This window comes from Phocoena sinus, chromosome 13, assembly GCF_008692025.1.
Source record: "Phocoena sinus isolate mPhoSin1 chromosome 13, mPhoSin1.pri, whole genome shotgun sequence".
Classification (NCBI taxonomy): Eukaryota; Metazoa; Chordata; class Mammalia; order Artiodactyla; family Phocoenidae; genus Phocoena; species Phocoena sinus.
Window position 1 is genome coordinate 41820266 of NC_045775.1, and position 13744 is coordinate 41834009.

At 38.2% G+C, this 13744-nt stretch overlaps 1 protein-coding gene across 15 annotated transcripts in view; it reads right to left on the reverse strand.

Moving 5' to 3' along the window:
- The window catches only part of NRXN1 (neurexin 1), a 1148195-nt gene that overhangs the window by 453919 nt on the left and 680532 nt on the right, over positions 1–13744 (reverse strand). The gene's annotated exons all lie outside the window — the stretch shown is intronic.

Consider the following 13744-nt stretch of genomic DNA (forward strand, 5'->3'; position numbering starts at 1 on the left):
GATATATGTTTTCCCCCCTAAGAGATTCTATTTTAATTTTGCTAATACTGAACTAACACATCATGACTATCCCAGCTGTCAAAACAGTCCTAAGGCATTGGTAAAATTGTTTCAAATAAGTAGTTGTTTTGGAAACGTTTCCACATATTTGGCTGCAATCTTTATATTGATAAAAATATAGAGTGGTTAAATGGAGAAATTTGGAAGACAGAGAGTGTTTTATTTCTGGCTCAGCCATTTACTGTCTGACTAATAAGCCTCTGTTTTCTCATCCATAAGGAGGGAAAAATACCCAAGCACTAGGGATTGTGTCAAGATTAAATAATGTGCCATGTGCAAAATACATAGCATGGTACCCAGTATATAATGTGCATTCAGTAAATGGTAGCAATTTATAACTATAATAAGTGATTGCTAGTATTAATAATAAAAGCCACCCATTACCGAGTAGCATTCTCATCATTACAAAGCTTGACATCTATCTCAATTCTAAGAAAGACTATTTACTACCTCCTCTCTTCTGTGAATTTCTACTTATGACATATTATCATCACCAATAACTATTTCTTGTAAGCCTAATAAGCATAAGGTATTACATTAGGTCCTCTAAAGAACACAGCCAGAATCAACCATTCTCTCATGGGGGCCACAATCAGATCTTGTACTTCCTCTCTTAATGGCAGTAATATTCTACGTTTTGATTATTAATTTGTATCTTATTTAAGCTATCGGATAGAGAACTCTTCATGGATAGGTTTTTACTCTGTATTACCAGCATCTAGTATAATGTCTGGAACATTAGACATATCCATCCAAAGTTGAAAGAATTAATGGAACATTTCTAGCTTCAAAAAGTTCAAGTTGAGGAGAGACAATATGAATATTAAAAAAAAAAAACCCTACAGAATAAGACAAGGTCTCATTTATTTACATGAGAAGAAATTTGTCCTCTTTGCACTGGTGGACTGCTATGGTTAATTTACTAGGGTAGTAGTGTTCTATCATTGTGACAATATTCTCGGTGGTTACCTTCTATGCTGTGTTTGAAGGAATGGGTTGCAAGATGAGAGGGAGGAGGGAACTCTTGAAGAATAAATTACCAAAGAGTACCTGGGGGAAGAATGGGATCATTCACTGGGCTGAGAGAATTCCCGTCTTGTTAGTTTTGCAAGGAAACTGAAAGTAGAAATTGGAATTTAGTGAGAGGTCTAAAGGGGACTCAAGCTTTTAAACAGGAGGAAAATCTGCTTTTGGCTGTGGAAACGAGGTAGAATAATATAGAATGGCATCCAAGAGAGTAATGCCCATCAAGAGAAACTAGCTCGAGATACTAATTTTAAATGCAAGGTGAAGGAGACAAGCTTAACCTAATGGTAGAACCAACCTCCTTGGCCTTACCAGTCAACTAGTAAATATGTTCCAGTGTCAGCCAATTGATCAAAGGGACCTTTGCCAGGAGGAGGTGCAGAGATTCCAAGGTCTGGAGCCATAGATGGGTTCTGTAGGAATGACTTTAGATGGGCCTTTGAGCTAGTGCAGGATCCTATGTATCACAGCAAGAACTATTAAAGGCAAGACAGAGAAGTTATTTAGTCTTCTGACCACTGGATCTGAGGTAGATTCTGAAAAGCAGATTCCGCAGAGCCCAGAATTGCATATATTTCTATATGGTAAACGTTGGAGTCTGGGAAGGTGACATAGGGAGCTGATTCTCACACTTACAAAAGAGGACAGTTGGGATTTATTTGAGGTTAATGTCTGGGAAGATTGGCTTGACTTTCAGTACAGGCAGAGTAGAGAGTGGCTCAATCTCTGACCAGAACTAAGAGAATTAGTTAAGAAGGGGGTTATAAAAGAAAGTCCTATAACTCATATTTCAATGAAGATCAGGAACCTTTATCATTAGTACACAAAGCCTGGTACAGAGTAGGCACGCAATATCTGCTTGCTAAATTAATTTCTCATTACTCTGTTACTTCCATTGTGTTGATTTGCCTTTAAAAATTAATCATGATTTTAATTTTGAAAGGAGATTCATTTTCTTACGATATTGGGTTATCAAGTGAAAAACAGCAAATAGCAGTTAAGTATCGACAGTCTTTGAAAATCTATCAAGAATTTTATAGATTCCATTTAGCTGTGAATTACCCTGGGACATGTGAGGGGAAAGGTACACCAGTATATACTGGAAAAATGATAAGGCCAAAACTAGACTGCCCTTCTCCAAAAGGACAGGGAAACAAGAAGAAAACTTTTCTCTTGGGCTTTATCACTTATTTTTCTTTGATGTTTATTAAGTACATGCAGCATGCCAGATCTGAAATAGCCGATGGCCAGGAAGCTTTTCCTCCTGGACGGGCGTCATTTCTCCCAAGGTAATGATTTATCGTCAAAGTCTAACACGGAAGCAAAAGATCAGCTACACAAGCGTCCATCTGCAACTCCCCACAGGCAGACACTCTGATCCAAGTCTGGACTGGGAAGGGACTAGGCAGTGGGAGGGTGGACTTACTGTGGAAGTCAGATGACTCTGGATCTTTATTCTAATGGAAAGTCATGGCTTTCCTTGGTAATGCCCCAAAGGCTAACTTAGCGTTAACCTTCCCTTAGGAAGAGGTCTGAAGTTGCCTTAGTCTCAGTATACTTTTCCTCTTACTCAGGATCTTTCCAGATCTTTCCCACAGTATTTAACTTACTCATTTGCATCTGCTTACTTTTCCTTAGAATTATTTCCATTGTCTTGTATGTTCTTGGTCATAAGCAACCTGAGGGTAGGTACTATTCATTTTCCTTTTCATGTGATTCGTTCAGGGTCAATCAAGTTGTGGAATGAATAGATATTTTTAAATTAATTAAACAAGGAGATCATTATACTCAGGTGGCTCTAACGCTATGGCAGCCTCCTTAAGCAAACCCAAACCTACATCTGTAAATGCCTCAAGGTTAAGAAGTTGAAACCTAAGGACAGCCAATCACAATCGACTAGGCTTTAAGCTACAGCCAATCAAATTATTTCCTTTTTGTGCTTCTGCACTTTCTGTACACAAACCTTTTCCATGGCTCCTACCCACTTCTGGTTTGGCACTTCAAAATTTGAATATATTTTTGCACAAAGAAACTCTTAAAAATTTTAATATGCCTCAGTTTATCATTTAATGGTATGAATTTGGATTTGCCTAAAACTTTGAATCACAAAGATTCAAAGAGACTTACAATAAGTCAAAGAGACTTATTGTTAAGTCTCTTTAGTACAATATTGCAAGAATTTCAGTAGGGAAGAAATAACCAGGACAGAATGTGGTATGCTCTGATCATTCAGTCTTGAACTGTACTAGAAGATACTCAGGAAGGCACTTGGAACCCAGGGATCACCTGCCTGTTTCCCATCCAAATTCACCACCACCAGCTAGCACAAGGTGAGTAATAATGATAATAATTATAACAGCAGAAGAAACAAGAAAGAGAACAGCTGCTAACACTGAAAAAAGAATCCATTATCATCCAAATGGACTGAGATCCCTTAGACCCCAAACAAATGAGATTTTAAGCATCACTTTCCATTGTACATTGGCCACACCTTCCATAATAATGTTATGTTCCTCTATCAGAGGAAATAATCCTGACAAAAGAAAACTGGGTTAAGAGAGGGAAGAAAACGGGTTCTGGTACTACTTGAAAATAACCTATTTTACACATTGGATAACTCTCTTACAGTGCTTCTTTCCTAAACCGTAGAATTAAAAGTCTTGGGCAGAATGATCTCTTACAGATCCTTTCACCTCCAGTAGTTCATGTCACTATGATTCTAGCTGCTTATATCTTCTGACACAGTTTTCCACTACTGGGAAAGTACCACAAAAAGACTGACTGAGAAATGGCAGTTAGTCTATCCTTCTGAGAGTTTTGTTGTAAAAGCCAATTCAACTTGAGCCTACTTCTGCATGTTGCACTTGCCTAGACAACTGACCTTTGTCAGATTTTGAAGATAAGAAGGAAAGTGCACATCACTGCATGCACGAGTAAAGCAACATTTGCATTGTTTTGGGCAGTTTAGAGCACGCACACTATACTTGTGCACACAGTTAACAATTTACTTCTCTTCGGCAGTATTCAATCTTCTCATGTCAGAGCCTAATAAATCAAATATTCTGTAGACTACAGCATAGTTAACGTACTCAAACAACTTCCTTAATTTAGCACTGCCAGAAAGCATTTGAAAGCAACAGATTTCAGACGTCTTAGTGATTTCTACATTAAGCTAATGAAACTTAGGCATTCATGCTACCCAGGAATGTTGGTGGCATGTGGCTTACACCTCAAACCAGCGCTGTCAGTGGGTAAACCAGCAGTGGCAAGATGCCATTTTCGTATTTCTTTTTCTGAGCTGTACATTACGACTTTGATTTCTACCACAGCTTATTCCCTTTCTAGGAAACTTTCCAAGCTCTTTCTCACACTGCATAAGATTTGCCGTTTTTCCCCTGCCTCACTCAGAATACCCATAACCAGTATTATCATATATCTCCCATACTATACTGTTCAACAGTTTTATCGATGGCTTTGATAAAATTAACAGAAGGCATGCCTCATAAATTTACAAAATGACCCCCAAAGTGAAAAGTAATCTTAAGATAATTAAATTTCAGACAGTTGCCAAGCAAAAAGTGAAATTATTTATTATTAAAATTATGTAAACAAAACTTTCTCAAAACATGCATTAAGAAAAGGTGGTGTAAAATATATCAAATACCAATAGTGGTTATATTTCATCACTAAAATTTGTATCTAAATATACATATATATCCTTATAGATATATAAATGTATATATCTATAATTATACTAATGCCTAGAGATAGATACATCTCTACATAAAATCTTTCAGTTCTTCCCACTTCCTATTTAATCGTGACTCCTTTAATGAAAATGTTATTTTAAAAAAATCCCTCATCATCAAAATTCACTTAAAAAAATTAAAAATACCGACCAGACTGATCATTGTAAACAAAATATCATTTGTCAGAGATAAATTTAGAAATTTCTGCACTGAAGATTTAAAACATAAACTATATAAATGAAAAATATTGAGGCTTTGGCTTAATGGTAATACAGTTGCAAAAGACCTTAGAAATGTCAATTAATGGTGATCTCAATGAAAGCCAGTCATGGAATCTGGCTGCCAAGAAAGCTGATGGATCATAGTACGTTAGACACATACATATATTTATTTATTTTTTCAAATAATGAGTTTTATAGAAGAGAGAGTGAGCTATTCTCTCTTTTCAGCAAACCTAGGATGAAAGGGCAAAAGTCATGGTAAGATTACAGTTGAATAAGATTAAGATAGCTAGTATATCAAACAGTTTTTTAAAAGCCCCCAAACTGAGGCATTCAAGCAGAAGGTAGTGACAAACTGTCAGGGAGCTACCCCTGCACTGGATGGCTAGCTACTAGAGGGGGTTTTAGTAACGCTCTTGTAACTTCAAGTATTTATGATTCCAAGTTGCAATGGAAATGGGATGACAATTACTCTTTCCCACTGAGTCAGGCATGTATCCCCAAGCAGGGGTGGGCTCATGTAGAGGGAGGAATCCTGGGCAAGGCAGGAGAACTATGGGATCTAGTGGCGGCCTTGAGCACAGTGTCTACCTCTTAACTCTAGTTTCTCCATCTGCTTCCACTTAGTGTTATGCCTCCCAGGGGCTGGGCACGAACTGAATGCTTCACATGCACAATTAGTCTATTCCTCTCGTGAGAGATATCATGACCTTTAATTTATAGTTGACAAAACTGAGCCTCAATGATCTGGTAGAGAAAATGCCTGAAGTCCCTTCTAGAGTTAAGATTCCTTGACTCCTTGTAAAGCGGACAGTTACAGGTGCCTCAAGTTGCCAACCCAATCAGACAGGGTCTGATTCATCCAAAGTTTCTTCACATTTACCAGGTAATACTCCCTTTATCCATGAATAACTTTTCCAGTATTGTTAATAAAGCAATAGACTTTATGTAAGGAAGGAAAATGAGACAGTGCAGGAATGGGGGAAAGATTCCTTTATTCGGAGCTAAGGCAACCTGCTTGATATTCCTCATATATTTTAAAATATATCCTATTTGTAACACTTAGAGTGGATTTCAGGGAGGAAAAAAAAGTAACCTTAAAAGAGATAGTAAAACAATTTTACGTGAAAAAAGAAAATTCACTTCTAATTAACTGGTATCAATTGAACTTTTTCTCTCACAGGGGCAGTATTCCCAGTGTCCTCAGGCCCCAGCCATTTAGAAAGAAGGTGAAGAGACCTAATGGCAGTCAGTTTCATTGTGTCTCCTTAACAATGTAGGAACATGCTGCCCTTTAAAAATATGTACTTTTTTTAACCTTTGCATTTTCTATTTACTCATACCTAAATAGAAAACTTCTGCTAAAGTAGGAGAAATGAATGCCAAGTTCAGCTCAATTCAGTTACTTGTGCTAAAGGCTAAAATTACAGGAACACCATGAAGAAATAGTTGACAGCTGAAGTGCATGGTCCTATGAAGCCTCTCTTCAGGGAATCTGTGATTGCTCTTAATGGCATTAAAAAAAAAAAAACAGGTCCTGTTAATTTTCAAGATATTTTAAAACACTCGATTACTTTTAAAATGATCAGTGCCATTATGACCTCCCAGGAGGCTCTGAATTAAGAAATGAATACCTTTATTTTATAACATTTTGCGAAACACTCACTGTGGACCATAAATATCAAATCCACTAGGGGCCTGGGTAATGCAGCACAGGTCCTGAAAAAGTGAAACCTAATGCGATTAGATAATTAACCGCAATGAAAATTTTCAATTGATCTTAAAGGAGCTAAATCTAAGAACAGTCTGTAGTTTTGTCTTCTAGCAGCCTTTTGCTTTCACCCCCTACAGATTTAAAGGTCCATGCTGAGTAAACCATTCTGGAGAAGAACCAGCCATGACAGATGGGAAGACTACTTTTTTTTGGACATGATTTTCAATTAGACCATTCATAACACAGTGAAGTAAAATAGACTGATTATGAAGAAAAAATGTACTAGAATTGCCTTTAAGTTGCACAGGACTGGTATCAACCTACCCATATGTTAAATATAATGCATCTGTATTTGTGATTTGCTTACAATCACCATCAAACGTGGCCTTATCTTCAATCTCTTTGATGACCTTCTAGAGGTCATCATTCTGTGGAGGACCTGCCTCAGCTCTGTCAACGCTCAGAACCTGGTGTATGTGTATATTGGTTCTGTCATAGCCACTTGGAGCACATCCAAATGCTGTACTTTATTGCCCTATATACAAACCAGGGTTTGGTTTTTCTGTATCCTGACAGGGAAAACATCTTCCAGAAATGCTCCCCATTAGGGAGTTGGCAGCAACTCTGATATCTGGCTTCTGACAGAAGGGCATTCTCTGAGGAGGGCCATTGCTTTGGAATTATAATTTTATGCTCCTTCAATTCCATCGAAATTCAGGATATTCATTGAAACTAATCCTGATAGTCTGGAAACGGCAGGACATTGTTCTCTTACCATTTTTCAGACGCCTTTCAATCCCTCTTTTATTCACATATTTAAATGACACCCTTTTATGGAATGTCTCCCACTCACTGAAGAGTCTATGACAGACTTTCCAGTTACAACAGCAAGAAAAGAATGGTTACTACTCCTGAGAAGTTTATAGATAGTCTAGCTACTTATGTGGTCACCACATTAAACAAAGAAAACACATCGTGGCAACTTTAAGAGTATGTCTAAAAGCAGCACAGTATCTAACCAACTTAATGAGGGAGACATGCTTCCAATCAGTGATTCCGTGTCATAAGGCAAAAAATAAGGGCTATCAAAGCTTTGAATGAAGTGACCAGACATCCTGGTGACACACAGACAGATTTAGGCATACACATGAATAGATTTACATCTAGTGACAGCGCTCTTCATTAATTGTATTCCTCAAATATGGAATAAAATATGAACACCATTTAGTCCAATGATAATTCCTAGATGGTTACAGTTAGAGAGAGTGAGTTGGGAAACAAGTTCTGAGACAAGGTCCACCAGAGTACAAACTATTTACTCACGTAACCAATAAAATTGGATTTCCTGGTATCAGTAATATCTGAACACATCACTGATCCATTAAGTAAACCTCTTGATTGTACCCAAGGGTACAAATTTGTAATACTGACCCTTTCTCTTCCCCTTCTTCTCTTAGCTATTTCCAATTGTTATTCAAATTTCAGATTCAATATAACCTTCTCAGAGATTCATGGCTTAACTTTACTAAGTTGGGCTCCCCTATAATTCCCTTCACTTTCTTTTAAAGCATCTTTCACAATTTCAAACTAATAAACTGCTAATTTGTTGTCAACATCCAACTCCCTCCTTAAATTTCACTAAGTAGATGACTTCTCTACCTTCTTTGCCAACATATTCCTGTGCTTAGGAGAATAACTGGCACTTAGCAGATGCTCCATGAATATTGTTGAAAAAATTGTTGAAATAACCCAAACCCCAAGGCAGGACCTCACATTCAAATGGAATTTTAAATACTGAATTTCTGATTATAGTTGGTGATATTATGGTATCTCGTTTCTTTTCTTGAAAAGGCTAAATTGACAAGTTAAAATTCTAGCTTGCTAAGTTAAACTCATCTTTAGAATCATTTATACCATGTTTGTCAATCAAATGTCTACCACTTACAACTAACTAGTTGACATCTTTGAACTTTTTTGTTCCTAAATGGCAGTTTGATGTATAGACTACCAAATTATTTTTTTAAATTTTATTTATTTTTTAATACAGCAGGTTCTTATTAGTTATCCATTTTATACATGTTAGTGTATATATGTCAATCCCAATGTCCCAATTTATCCCACCACCACCACCATGCCCTGCCACTTTCCCCCCTTGATGTCCATACATTTGTTCTCTACTTCTGTGTCTCAATTTCTACCCTGCAAACTGGTTTAACTGTACCATATTTCTAGGTTCCACATATATGCGTTGATATACAATATTTGTTTTTCTCTTTCTGACTTACTTCACTCTGTATGACAGTCTCTAGATTCATCTATGTCTCTACAAATGACCCCATTTCGTTCCTTTTTACGGCTGAGTAATATTCCATTGTATATGTGTATCACTTCTTCTTTATCCATTCGTCTGTTGATGGGCATTTAGGTTGCTTCCACGATCTGGCTATTGTAAATAGTGCTGCAATGAACACTGGGGTGCATGTGTCTTTTTGAATTACGGTTTTCTCTGGTTATATGCCCAGTAGTGGGACTGCTGGGTCATAAGGTAATTCTGGTTTTAGTTTTTTAAGCAACCTCCATACTGTTCTCCATAGTGGCTGTATCAATTTACATTCCCACCAACAGTGCAAGAGGGTTCCCTTTTCTCCACACCCTCTCCAGCATTTGTTGTTTGTAGATTTTCTGATGATGCCCATTCTAACTGGTGTGAGGTGATACCTCATTGTAGTTCTGATTTGTATTTCTCTGACAATTAGTGATGTTGGGCAGCTTTTCATGTGATTCTTCTTTGGCCATCTGTATGTCTTCTTTGGAGAAATGTCTATTTAGGTCTTCTGCCGAATTTTGGATTGGGTTGTTTGTTTTTTTAATATAGAGCTGCATGAGCTGTTTATATATTTTGGAGATTAATCCTTCGCCCATTGGATTTGTTTGTAAATATTTTCTCCCATTCTGAGGGTTGTCTTTTCGACTTGTTTATAGTTTCTTTTGCTGTGCAAAAGCTTTGAAGTTTCATTAGTTCCCATTTGTTTATTTTTGTTTTTATTTTAATTACTCTAGGAGGTGCATCAAAAAAGATCTTGCTGTGATTTATGTCGAAGAGTGTTCTTCTTATGTTTTCCTCTAAGAGTTTTATAGTGTCTGGTCTTACATTTAGGTCTCTAATCCATTTTGAGTTTATTTTTGTGTTTGGTGTTAGGGACTGTTCTAAATTCATTCTTTTACATGTAGCTGTCCAGTTTTCCCAGCACCACTTATTGAAGAGACTGTCTTTTCTCCATTGTATATCCTTGCTTCCTTTGTCATACATTAGTTGACCATAGGTGTGTGGGTTTATCTCTGGGCTTTCTATCCTGTTCCATTGATCTATATTTCTGTTTTTGTGCCACTACCATATTTTCTTGATTACTGTGGCTTTGTAGTATAGTCTGAAGACAGGGAGTCTGATTCCTCCAGCTCCTTTTTTTTCCCTCAAGACTGCTTTGGCTATTTGGGGTCTTTAGTGTCTCCATGGAATATAAACCCAAGGAGACCCAAGGAGAAACATGCCGAGACACACAGGAATCAAACTGGCAAAAATTAAAGCAGAGTATGGGACTCTCTGCACGTCCTGGACTTGGGTGGCTATTTCCTTTCCCATGTTAGGGAAGTTTTCGACTATAATCTCTTCAAATATTTTCTCGGGTCCTTCCTCTCTCTCTTCTCCTTCTGTGACCCCTGTAATGCGAATGTTGTTGCATTTAATGTTGTCCCAGAGGTCTCTTAGGCTGTCTTCATTTCTTTTCATTCTTTTTCCTTTATTCTGTTCCATGGCAGTGAATTCCACCATCCTGTCTTCCAGGTCACTTATCCGTTCTTCTGCCTCAGTTATTCTGCTATTGATTCCTTCTAGTGTAGTTTTCATTTCAGTTATTGTATTGTTCATCTCTGTTTGTTTGGTTCTTTAATTCTTCTAGGTCTTTGTTAAACATTTCTTGCATCTTCTCAATCTTTGCCTGCATTTTTTTCCCAAGGTCCTCGATCATCTTCCCTATCATTATTCTGAATTCTTTTTCTGGAAGGTTTTCTATCTCCACTTCATTTAGTTGTTTTTCTGGGGTTTTATCTTGTTCATTCATCTGGTACATAGACCTCTGCCTTTTCATCTTGTCTATCTTTCTGTGAATGTGGTTTTTGTTCCAGAGGCTGCAGGACTGTAGTTCTTCTTGCTTCTGCTGTCTGCCCTCTGGTGGATGAGGCTATCTAAGAGACTTGTGCAAGTTTTCTGATGGGAGGGAATGGTGGTGAGTAGAGCTGGCTTGTTGCTCTGGTGTGCAGAGTTCAGTAAAACTTTAATCTGCTTGTCTGCTGATGGGTGGGGCTGGGTTCCCTCCCTGTTTGTTGTTTGGCCTGCGGTTACCCAACACTGGAGCCTCCCCGACTCTTTGGTGGGGCTAATGGTGGACTCTGGGAGGGCTCATGCCAAGGAGTACTTCCTAGAACTTATGCTGCCAGTGTCCTTGTCCTCACGGTGAGACACAGCCACCCTCCACCTCTATAGGAGACCCTCCAAAACTAGCAGATAGGTCTGGTTCAGTCTCCTATGGGGTCACTGCTCCTCCCCCCTGGGTCTTCATGTGCACCCTACTTTGTGTGTGCCCTCCAGGAGTGGAGTCTCTGTTTCCCCCAGACCTGTCGAAGTCCTGCAATCAAATCCCACTAGCCTTCAAAGTCTGATTCTCTAGGAATCCTCCTTCCATTGCTGGACCCCCAGGTTGGGAAGCCTGACGTGGGGCTCAGAACCTTCACTACAATGGATGGACTTCTGTGGTATAACTGTTCTCCAGTTTGTGAGTCACCCACCCAGCAGTTATGGGAATTGATTTTATTGTGATTGTGTCCCTCCTACCATCTCATTGTGGCTTCTCCTTTGTCTTTGGATGTGGAGTATCTTTTTTGGTGAGTTCCAGTGTCTTCCTGTCAATGATTGTTCAGCAATTAGCTGTGATTCCGGTGCTCTCACAAGAGGGAGTGAGAGCACGTCCTTCTACGCCGCCATCTTGAAGCAATCTCTTAGACTATCAAATTATGTTGTGAGTATGCATCTTTCCTTAAAAATGGCCAAACCAAGGCAGAGATAAGGAGCATGGGTTTTCCTGTATTTATTATAAAAATCCCTTGTAAGTTAATAAGTTTTGGGTTTGGTTATTTAAAAGGATTTCACCTAGAGGAAAATGGGGTACACAGGAAATATGGGGAATCCTCATAAGGATAATTAAGTCCTCTCAGACTTTCTTCCTACTCTTTGTTTAATTTCATTAACAAAAAAGGTTTCTTTGTTCATTCTTCTTTTAACTTTTTAAATCTACTCAGCAGATTTGAGAGAAGACCTCTTTGTGAATTTAGGAACATTTTTTCTTACTCTTGAGAGTGACTGGTTTACACAGGCTGGTTCAGCTGATATGCTGATTTAATAAAAAATGAAATGCTGTGCTTACTGTATTAGAACTCAAAGGTTGGTGACAAGTGTCCTTGATAAGCCACATTAGTATTTAACTACCCAGAGGACCAGCAGTTTTAAGAATAAGCTGATGAAGCACAGAGTTGATGTCATTTACCCTAACACACTCTGGGCTGATTTTCACAGTCTTTGAAAACATGTCACCTTTAACTTCCAGAATAACTTGGTGAATTTTGGCCTTCCTGTAGAGCTCAGAGAGCCAGAGGAGCAGAATTAGGTCATTGGTGGAGATGCTGATGGACCTAGAGACTGTCATACAAAGTGAAGTAAGTCAGACAGAGAAAGACAAATACCGTATTACTGACACATATGTTTGGAATCTAGAAAAATGGTATTGATGAACCTATATGCAGGGCAGGAAAAGAGACGCAGTCGTTGAGAATGGACTTGTGGACACAAGGGCGGAAGGGGAGGGTGGAATGAATTGAGAGAGTAGCACTGACATATACACACAACCACGTGTAAAATAGACAGCTAGTGGGAAGCTGCCGTATAGCAGACGGAGCTCAGCTTGGTGCTCTGTGATAACCCAGAGGGGTGGGATGGGGGGGGCAGTGAGACAGAGGCTCAAGAGGGAGGGGATATATGTATACATATAGCTGATTCACTTTGTTGTACAGCAGAAACTAACACAACATTGTAAAGCAATTATACTCCAATTAAAAAAAAAAAAAGGCTTTGGGTGTGTGGCAGGATAAGTCAATACCGGGAAAACTGACTTAAATGTATTTAGATAGGCTCACAAGTGTGCAGAAAGAAAAGAGTAGGAAGAGTTAACAGAAAGATAAAAGTAATTTATGAGACAGGTAAAAGCTGGAATGCAGGAGAAGGTCCTTGGGTTGACTAAGCATTAATACAGAGTGGGAAGGAAGACAACAATAAAGCTTACAGAACGAAACCTTATTGGGATAGGACCACCATCTTAGTGAGTTTAGTTATGACTAAATCTAATTAAGTTGCTTTAAAAACAATTCACTTTACTTGAGAAGAGAATATTACTGTTTCAAATTTATATTTCATTTAAAATATAATAACAACAACCTCCTTTAAATACACTTATTAGCAATTCCATCATTTATTTTAAAAAAATCCAATACATGACATTAAAGGTTTAGAAATACAGGGGCAACGTTGGTCTTCGTTAGAATGGAACTTTCTGGCAAGGGTTCCTATTCCTATTGGTTCCAGTGAACTAATAACACAGGCTGGCTTTTACCAAATGGATCAATGAATCTTAATCCCAGATCTGAAACTCTCTGCTGGTTACTAAGCTTCTAATTTACAGAGAAGAATGAGAAGTAAGATGCCCAGGCAGCAACAAATGGCTTAGGGAGGAATGAGAAACAATTGAAAGTAATTTCCTCGATTGCGTCTTTTCTTTTCTTTGTTTCATGCTTCTGTACAATTCCGAGAGGGATATACAAGGGGACTGTCTCATTTAATAACATATATTTCTGATAATTTTTAAAAGTCT